The sequence below is a fragment of the Protopterus annectens genome, chromosome 8.part0, assembly GCF_019279795.1.
Source record: "Protopterus annectens isolate FY-2018-M chromosome 8.part0, PAN1.0, whole genome shotgun sequence".
Taxonomy (NCBI): Eukaryota; Metazoa; Chordata; order Ceratodontiformes; family Protopteridae; genus Protopterus; species Protopterus annectens.
In genome coordinates this window covers 765727097-765738480 of record NC_056741.1, presented here as the reverse complement: position 1 = coordinate 765738480, position 11384 = coordinate 765727097, and positions in this window count along the sequence as shown.

The following is an 11384-nucleotide window of genomic DNA, read 5'->3' as shown; positions in this document are numbered from 1 at the left end:
ATTTGCATACATGGGGGCACATTTGGCCCCCATAGCTACTCCCCTTTTCTGTTGAAAAAATTCCCCCTGAAAAAACATAAAATTGTTATGAAGGATGATATCCATAAATGTTAAACAGTTCCTAAAATCATTCACTGTAAACATTTTACTGTCCCTCATATTGTCTTCAAACCACTGGAGCCCTATGTCATGAGGGATAGATCCAAACAGATCTACAACATCTAAAGTGACGAAGGCCAGATCTGGGGAGTATAATTCAGGTTTGACACACCTAAGGAAATCCCATGAATCTTTCAGCACTATTGGGCTATCATATGACAACTTCTTCAGTTTCTCATCTACAAATTTGGCTAAAGAGGTTGTAACTGACCCTTCAGATGCCACAGTGAGCCTAAGTGGGGGATCATTTGGGTCCTTATGTACCTTTGGTATTCCGAAGACAGATGGAACCCTTGGCTGTGAATTTAATAAAAAAATATAAATGTCATTACTAATAGATCCCTCTAATAGTAGGTCGTAGAGTAATAACTTGACTGTTGAGTGTGCTAAATTAACCTCATTGATGGAAGCTCGTGAATATTTATCAGTGTCATTTAATAAGTCCTTCATTTTGGATTCATACATGATAAAATCCATCAGTACTGTGCCACCCCCTTTATCTGGGTGTATAATTCTAATGTTCTTGTTGTTTCTCAATTCATTCAGTATTCCTCTTTCTGTACAGACAAATTTGGGAATATCTTGTGCTCAGATAAAACCTTCCTGATTTCTCTTTCCAAAATAATGTCTAGGTTTTTCAACTGTGGGTGTAATGGTGGGTTTACAGTGCTTTTCCTCTTTAATGGAACTATTTGTCTGGATTCTGTATTATTTTCCTGAAATATTAAAGAAAAATTCATTTTCCTAAGAAATAACTTGTGAATAAAGTGCTTGTGCTTACTTAAAGGGCTTGGTTTCTGACCTTCCTTTGGACACTCGTTGCAAGTCCTTTCTTTTGGCTTTTGTTATTGAAGACTTGCATACATCTTTCGTTTTGGTACATTTTCCTATATCCATTGTTAGAGAAATCAAATTGCATTATGATGAGATATTGAACAAAGGCCAATACTTGCATTTTCTACCTTATTTTTCAAATCTGAAGAAATATAAGCTCTATCAATTTGAGATTAGGTTCCAAACAGAAAAGAACAGTGTGAGAAGTATAAGTTACTTCCTGCATATTCTCTTATATCTTTAATGTTACTATATCTAACATTACTGGGACACTGCTTTTTTTAGCTTTGTCTCTGATCTTACTTTACTGCTACTGATGTTTCCTATATAGTTGTACCTTTCAACAGAAGGCGTTGATAAAAAAAAAAAAAAAGAAAACTACTAAAGGGCACAACATTCTTGACCTGATTCTTAGAAATATGGCTGCCTCTTGCACTACTCACCTGATATTTCCTTCCCATTTGAAGGACGATCACAAACTTGTGATCTTCTTAGCCTCTACAGCAAATCTCATTGAATTTAGGAAATAAAAATTTGCCGCCCTTAACCTACCTTGTAATGAAATATCAAAAATCACTTATGATTACATCATCCCTGACCTTGATACATCAGGAAGCATCAATAAGGAATTCTACACCCATTTAGAAAACAGTATAGAGCAAGTAGTCCCTACCAAAACCAAATATTTTAGGAAATTCGGAAATAAACCATCCTGGAGGTCTAACACCATAAATAAACTCTAAAACAAATGAAAGAAAGTCTATAATTATATAGCAGCTCCAAACCCCCATTCTCAAGGAAGTAGCAAACACATTATAAAACAACTAAAAAGCACTATGAAGTCCACTAAAGGAGCCCATAAACACAGTCTGAACTCTCAAACCATAGATATGTTTAAATCATTTTTAGCTATGTTAGAGAACTGTGAAACAATCACCTACTTCGCTCTTAACTTGTTCATAATTATGCCTTAGATTGTGACCCAAAAGATATTGCCAATATCCTTGCAAACATATTTAGAGGTAACCTCAACCCTGAGACTGCTATCCAAAGCCAAAAAACACCTGAATCCCTTATTTCATCCATTATCTTTAGATATCATTTACTGAAAGTGCTAACCAAGATCAAAAATATTTCCTCCATGGGACCTGGCAATATACATGGTTGATTAACTGATAGTGTTACACATGCCCTTGCAGACCCCCTCTTTTAATTTTTAACCTTAGTTTAGATACTGGTATCGCCCGTGATGAATGCTACACTGCAGTGGTGATGTCCCTTTCAGCCTTTTAAGTCTAATCTGCAAAGTCATGGAGCATATTATAACTGACCACAAACTATGATGTTAAGCATCTTATTAGACTTGATACAACATGGTTTGTTTTTGTAAAAGGTAGATCCTGTTGATTGCATCTGGTAAACTTCTTCAAAAGGATTACATAGGCTACAGACAGTGACCATGTAGTACACACAGTGTATCTTGACCTTGCCTTGGCTTTTAACACTATTCCCCATGCTTGCATTATACAGTAATTAAATGTTTTAAAAATCAGCCCATATGTGATAAGATGGATAATAAACTGTCTGAAAGACAGAGCCCACACAATTTCAGTTGCAGAAAGTAAGAATGTGACCAGTGGTGTCCTTCAGATGACTGTAGATTGAAGGCTGTTCTTAAGTCGTCCTCTGACACCCAACCCTAAAGAATGACCTCCCCCTAGTAAACTCTTGGACCACTAAAATGGGCTCTAACTAAATTCTTAGAAGTGCAGCATGGTAGACAACACCTCTTGTCATCATCCTATATGAACAACACACAACTTCAAAATGGAAATGTACATAGAAATTTCGGTTGATAATTCCCTGTTTTGGCCATCATGTGACAATGGTTGTTAGGAAATACTTTTAGCTAGCACAGCAAATATTGTCAAGGGCTAAAGATGTAATCACTAACTTATACTCAGCATTTATAAGGCCAGTTGTCAAGTACAATGCCCCCTTTGTAGATGTATATCACTAAACATATCAAACAATTAGAAAGGTTTCTTGCCAAAAGATCACAGTCTTAAAGTCCTTCATTTGCCAGGAAAAGCTGGAAGCGCCATCGCTTTATTCAAGATATTACATAGTTTTGAGTGGGGATCTCTAATATGCTTATGGTGCCTTTAGAGACCTGGTTGTCATTGAACCTCCTGTATCTCCACAGTTCCAGTGGTTTCACCAATAATACAAACATGGGCTTAAATATTTACAAACAGATAATAAAACAAGGTGGAGGGGCTGCTTTATTATTAGCAGCTGCAAAACCACTGGAATAAACTTCCTCCACGTTAAGTAGTGCAACACATTATCTTTAAACATGACCTAGATGACCAGATGGGTATCCACAAATTTTCTACTGGATTGACTGGTATGGCCTCCTGGAGAAAGATAGTGTAGCATTAATCTAAACAGTAATCATCTAATCTAAACAATAATTCTCACTAAGACTTATACAAGCAAAACATCCATTGCATTCACTCTGCCCCCCCCCCCACAAACACAAACACACACACACATGCGTGCACGCATATCAATATATATATATATATATATATATATATATATATATATATACAAATTTCAAGCCAAAATCCTAAACCTAGATTGCATAGACTGCACAGTCATTTCAGTTTTTGCATGTACATGCTTTAACTTCATTGAATGCTTCAGTACATTTTATTTATTTTTTTTTGGCTTTCAGTGAAAACTTTAAAATCATTAACAACTCTGAAGTAGTTGGCAAACAAGAGGAAATAAAAAGTCCTGGATTCAACTTTTGAGATGCATGACACTGTGAGTGGATTCTGGGATAAACAAAAATGGATCTCATTGCATATTTCTTCATGTTATGGAAAAAGAAGCCATTAAGGAATTTAACACATTTCCTTTTAATGAAAAAAAAAAGAAATGCCACTTTGCAGTCCTGAAAAGTAAATTCTAGATGCACTGCAAGCCAAAGAAGACTTATGCAAGGCATTTTTTCACAATAAATCAAGTGATGGCTTTTACAGCTTGTGTGTTATCTAACTCAAGGATCACTTAATTTGACCTGTTAGTAACAGCCTGCATTTAATTGCTGGAACCTGTGTTCTGAGAGACTGCCTTCCAGACTATCTGCAAATACACAGAGCTGAGTATATTTTTTTTGGTTATAGAGTTTGTTAATCAAGTGATGGCTTTTACAGCTTGTGTGTTATCTAACTCAAGGATCACTTAATTTGACCTGTTAGTAACAGCCTGCATTTAATTGCTGGAACCTGTGTTCTGAGAGACTGCCTTCCAGACTATCTGCAAATACACAGAGCTGAGTATATTTTTTTTGGTTATAGAGTTTGTTAATTGTTGCCTAGATCTCTGTTGAAACTGTTGTCTCACTGTTCTGAGAGACTGATCGGCAAATATACAGAGCTGAGTATATTTTTTTGGTTTTACAGTTTGTACTGTTAGTTGTTGCTTAGATCTCTGCTGAAACTGTTTTGTCCTACCTACCCTCCCTATTTTTGGTTTGTAGTTTAAATTTGGTGGCCTTTGTAGTTGCCCGCCCCACTGTACATTTGATCTGGGACACTCCCCCAGTCCCATCTCTTTACCACATTCTACCTAATAATCGCTTTCTGCACTTGCTTTTAGTCCTTTTTAATTTAATTTCATTTTTAAACTGTGTTTGGTCTAATATTGCTACATATTCAAGTGTGCTAGCTTGCACTGCATGTGAATTGTTTTTACTACTGTTTTTGCTACTTTTCTGTAAAAAAAAAAAAACTGTAAGCCTGTTTCCTACCTTTCCTGTAACTAGTGTTCCAGATACAGATTTGCTGTATCCAGGACTGTATGTAATCTTCTGAGCCCCCCAAGCCTTTCTGTGTTGGAGGGAAGCCTTCTAGCTTATCAGTGGGAGTGGTAAGCACTAGGTAACCTGTCTACCACATAAGGAGTGGTTCTGGCCCAGAAATTGTAGTTATTGGCCATTTGGGCAATCTCTTCCATCTCTCTCAAGCCTTGAAAGCCTGCATTTGCACTTGTTTCTGTCCTGTAACTCGTCTAGCGCCCATACAGATTCTTAGTTTTAGCACTTAAATTTGCTTATTCATGCTCAGCACTTGTTCAGAACTTGTAAGCACTAAATAAGCTACTAATTACTATAGCACTCAATCTTCCTCATTACCAAGAGGAAAATAGTTTTTGTACTTACTTTTCTCACTTGCTTAGAGAAAACAGCTCTTGTACTCACTTTCCTCACTTATCTAGAGGAAAATAGTTTTTTATTCAGGCATGTCCAAGGGTCAGCTCCCAATGTTCTCTCCTGTCTATCTGATGAATCTGGGCATCTTGACACAGACAACCCTCTCCTCCTACCACCCAACACTGCAACCTGTGAGAGATGCACTTATCTAGCCAAACTGGAGGTAAAGCTCTATACAACCAAGACTGAACTTGACAGTCATGAGGAGAAGGTAAACATTTGCACCACACCACACTCATCACATAGTCTCACTAAATCTACACCACCAACATCCACACATAGTAACACAAAAACATTTGCAGAGGCTCTCAATAATAATCTGTCTAAGCAACAGAGACCTCCAAAGCAGAAATGCAAGCAACCTCCATCCCCCAACCAAATCCAAATGACACATAACCCACAGACTCAGTGTGCCACTCAACCACAGCCAATAAGGCAAAACAACGTACCCAACACACTAGTCATAGGCGACTCGATAGTCAGGCACACTGATGTCCCACTCACCAGGCTAAACAAGGAGAAGGTTACTGTCAGCTGCCTGTCAGGTGCCAGGATCCGCCACATAACCCACGCACTCAGGTCACTCCAAAACAAGTACAAATATGACTCTATCATTGTCCATGTTGGTGTGAATGACCTGAGACATACCTCCCTGGACTACATGAAAAGAAACATGGAAGAGCTCTCCGATCTTGTAGCCCAGGCAGGTATGACCCTAGCCCTGAGTAGCATTCTGCCATCACCCAGAATGATACCGCAGTACAAGGACAAAATGATTGATTTCAAAAATTGGCTAAACTTCTGGTGTCATTCTAAGGGGATCCAGTATCTGTCTGCTTGGGATGACATGATCGACAGACCACGATACTTTGCCACAGATGGCCTGCACCTGTTGCCCCTGGGATTTTGGATACTGGCTAAGGCTCTTGCTGCCCCTATAGTGCCTTTTTTAGGCAAGGTTCAAATAACAAATTTACCACCATAACAGGAACAGGCAAGCAAAAACTGAGGGTAATGCTACTCAATGCTAGAAGTCTAAATCTCAAAATGCACTCACTCGAGGCATCCTTAAAATGGAGAACATCGATATCTGTGCAGTGACTGAGACCTGGTTCAAGGCTCCAGAGAGCACCACTGTGCTACCAGGCTATAATTCATACCACACTTTTCGGCCATGTAACCTGGACCAAAACACCAAAGGCAGAGGTGGATCCATATTCATTAAGGATATCCACACCTCAGGCTAGTTGCTCAACATAATGCATCCGAGGTTATCCAAGTGCAACTAACTCTGGGCAAAACTGCAATCCAAGCTATCCCCACCATGCCCCAGGATTCCCATTCCTCTTTTCTTGATGTACTGGAAAATATTAGGGCTCAACCAAACACCCTAATAATGGGCGACTTCAACTACCCCACCATTAACTGGGAAAACTACTCGTGTACCAACTCCTTAGCTCAACGCTTTCTGGAATTCATAAACTCCAATGCCCTGGATCAACTTATCCACACCCCCACCGGGGGCAACAATATCCTAGACCTAGTCATTACCAACATGAAGTCAACTCCTCATTGGTCCGATCTGACCATAAGCTAATCACCCTTGATGTCCACATCCTGCCCCCACCTCCCATTAAGGAAACCACAGTAAAAAATTTCTCCAAAGCCACTTCTTAAGACAGAAGTGGTGAACTTCATGACACCCATGCAGATGGACAATACAGTTACAACTGCTGAATCCTACACAAATGCACTCTATAAGCACTTACATGTGTGCATGGATCGTGCTATCCCAAACAGAACCAAGACACCATCCTCCAAATAAAGGAAGCCAATCTGGTGGTCCCATGCCACAAACAAACTGTACAACAGAAGGAAGAAACTGTGGCAAAAGAGAGCAAAATCCCATGAGTGGAGGAGCTCCCTTGTGAGCCTCAGTAAGAAACTGAGATCCCTTATAAGATCTTCCAAAGCTAGCTATGAAAACAAAATCACCACTAATTCCAAGGACAACCACAAAGCATTCTATAGCTATGTCAAGAATCTCGATGGCAACACCCAGATCTGCTCTGAGTTACAGCACAAAGGAAAGAAAATTACAGAACCAACTGATATTGCCAACATCCTGACAGATAGGTTCAGTGCTAACTTTACCCCCCCTCTCACACCCTAAAGGGCCCATATCTATACAGGAAGAATGCAGAGTCCCTGTAATCACAACTATACAGGTAAAAGTTGCACTCTCTAAAGCCAAAAACACAGCATCCATGGGATCGGACAACATCCCAGGCTGAGTTTTACACGAACTTCAGAATGAACTGGCTCCCCACTTAAGCACCATGTTCAATAATAGACTCGCATCAGGCTTTGTTCCCACTGAATGGTGCACAGCAACAGTTATCCCACTCCACAAAGGGGGAGCCACCACTGATCCCGGGAACTATCGACCTATTAGCCTGACGAGCCTGTTCTGCAAGGCCATGGAACGTATCATCATGGAACTCATAAACAAAGACATTGGTAACCTCTAAACTCTGGATCCCACCCATTTTGAGTTTGTGAAAGGCAGATCATGCCTCGTGAACCTGATCGACTTCTTTGAGGCAGTCACCAAGCCGTAGATGAGGGTAAGGTGGTTCACACAGCCTATCTTGACCTCGCCAAGGCTTTTGACACCATCCCCCATTCTGGAATTATAGCTAAACTCACTAAACTAGGTATAAATCCCTACGTCACAAGATGGGTTGCCAACTGGCTCACTGACAGAACCCACACTGTAAAAGTTGCAGACTCCAAATCTGATCTCAAAGCAGTGACAAGTGGAGTACCACAGGGTTCCGTCCTGGGACCTCTCCTGTTTAGTATCTACTTCTCTGAAGTACAGGCTATCACAAAAGGTCTTTGGCTAACAAAGTTGACAGATGACTGCAAACTAGGAGCCATAGTCAAGTCCCCAAATGATGTGGACATCCTACAGAAGGGCCTCACAGAGACAGATGCCTGGTGTCAGAGCCATGGCCTCAAGCTCAATGCCAAAAAGTGCAGTGTCATCCCCTTTGGTAAAAACTCTGTACCCATGAACTACCACATAGGCAGCAATCTACTTAACACCGAATGCGTGATAAGAGACCTTGGGAGCCAGGTGGACAGTAGTCTCTCCTTTGATAGTCACATCACCACAGTAGTCAGGAAGTCCTTCTACATGGCACACCTCATCATAAAAGGGTTCTCAGCCAGGAAAAAAGAGGTCATTGTTCCCCTCTACTCGACACTCATTAGACCCATTATAGAGTACAACGCCCCTTTTGGAATGTACCTCACAAGACATCTGCAGCAGCTGGAAAGGCCACAGAAGTACCTCACAAAGAGGATTACTGGCCTCAAACAAATGCCCTACACTGACCGCCACAAAAAACTCCAGCTTTAATCTGTAGCATATCGCCTACTCCGAGGTGATCTCTGCCTAACATATAAAGCTATGTCAAATCCAGAGCTGTTGAATATGCTACACCTAAAGAAATCCCAATCCCTCCAAGCTACACGCTCTAGGGACCTAAACCTTGTCACCACAATAAACAGGACATGCTGGAGGGATAGATTCCTGTCCCAGAGACTTCCCATACTCTGGAACAGGCTATCCATCTATGTCAAGCAAAGTTCTTTATTAGCACTCTTCAAGAAAATTCTTGATGAGTGGATGGGAAATAGGAAACACACCCCGGGGATCACTTCTGTGTCTCTGCTCGACAGTGGCACAGGAAAATAACTTTCTTGGGTGGTGTAAGCCAGGGAACCTTGTTGGCTAGGCTTACGTAGGCCCTTGGGCCAATAGCCTAGCACCTACCTATGAACCTATGAACCTATGATTCAAGAGACTATTGATGTATGTATCACTTAATTAAAACATAGAGTGCAATACTGTATATTTGGTGAAATTATCTGACTCATTTTGTAAGCAAATAAGTAGTCTGTGGCACCATAACAATTAGCTAGACAGCAGACTATACGAGAAGATGACACAACATTGAACAAAGCCAAAAATGTGTGGCATAAAGGTATACAAGAGAGTTGGACATGTGTAAAACTGAGACTGTGAGTGGAAATAATGTGTAAATGAAGTATAGATATTATAAAAGTAATATATGGAAAAGCAAACAACTGAAGAGCAAACAAAAAGTCACCTGGCAACAAATGGGCAAGCAGAAACCATAGCCCATGTAAATGCTATGGTGTCAAGCATGGTAGGAAATGATGCAGAACTAAAAATCAAATCTATAGATTACATGGTATCTCTGATCAAATGTGTAGCTAGCTAAAATAGCACTTGGTGGAGTTCACTAATCTGGAGTACCCCACAATTGTAAGTCGCAGAAAAAGTTTTGTCTTGAAACTATAGTAAACTACTAACCACAAATGATACAAATGTAAGAAGCAGCTTGCTACAATCACAATACCAGACATACCCCTGGATTCAGCAAGCTCTGCACGGTGTGCAGGAATAATGCAGGAGCTGCTGGAGGCAATATGGCCACTGTGCGATCTAGGAATATGCTCCAGGGACGTGCACAAGCGCTCCTGCACTATTCCTGCATGGACACAGCTCCTGTATGCAAATTACCCCATTTGCAGGTGAAAACCATGCAAATGAGGTGAATTTGTGATCCAGGAAGCTGTCAGCCGGCCGTGCAAGACTAGTGTATTGTGCAGGAATGAACTCGGTTAGTAACAGAGTACATTTTTGCAAACTACAAAATGGAGCCATGACAGCTTCAAATAAAGGATTTATAGTATGTGCAAAGCATGCCAATGGCCAAATATATGGCCATTGGCATGGAAAACAGTTGGCAAAAAAAAAACTTTTTTTTTAGCCAATTTCAGCTGTTTAAGCATAAGACAGCGGCGTGCAAACAGGATCGGGCTGAAAATAAAAAAAAAACCTGAAATAAGCATTGTATCCAAAATCACTATTTTGCCATTATACTCAATGGCAGGCAGAAGACAACATATCCAGTGAATAGTGGTTGCTAAGGGGGAAGGCTCAGTGTGGGACATGTAACTATGCATTAGCAGGCAATCCTATGCAAATGAGGGGAATAATACTGAATCCCAGATTTCCCCTCAATGGTAGCCAGCACCCAACAGTGTAAGTGCATGAATACCATGTTACAAGCCTAAGAGTTAGCTGATATTATGGGGGGGGGGGTCAGGCATACTGTAAGTTTATTTGAGCCCTGTGGCTCGGGTTTGCCCTTAGCTTAGCAGAGCTATGCAAGGGGGTGTGTCTGAGACTGCCTTGTACTCTTTACATTGCCTAAACGGGTGTGCATGCCACATACCATGTTTTAAAGGAAAAAAAAAAAGTAAAACAGGAAATAGCAGCTTCCTGCACATCTGAGCACTGTGTTTGTGCGGTGTGCCCCTGGGCTTAAACTGGAAGGCAATGGGAAGGGAAAACTGCAGTAGGAAGGTAATCTAGGAGAACTAGCATAGCTGGCAGGTGAAATACATCAGAATCAGCCAATTACACAGGCAGCAGCCCAGCCCAGCCTAGCACACCACAATATACTTTGCAAACCGATTTCCCTCTGTTTTTTTCCACAAACTCTACACCACCAGTGTACACAAGTGGGGAAATTTTAACAAACAAAAGCAACAAAATGATAGGGGCTGCAGCAGCTATCATACATCAACATGTGGAAGAGGCTGAGGGTGGTGAGGATGAGAATGCTGACAACCAACCCAAAGTGAGGAGAAGTAGAAGAGTGTACAGACCTAAAGTAACCTACCAGGGGCTACATGAGCTGGAGATAGTGGATCGCTATAGGGTGGACAGCGACATCCTACAGCTAATTGTTGAGCTGTGCCAGCCACACCTCACAAGTATAAACCAACAGAGGGGAACCCATCCCAGTGGATACCAAGGTATGTGTAGGCCTAAGAATACTAGCCACAGGCACCTTCCAAAAGCCAACTGGGGATATCATGGGGATCTCACAGGCATCAGCATCCAGGGTACTCCACCAGTTCCTGGATGCCATGTCAGCACATACCGGTGAGCACGTATATTTCCCTAACTCCCATGAGGCATTGGCCAGCAATATGTGTC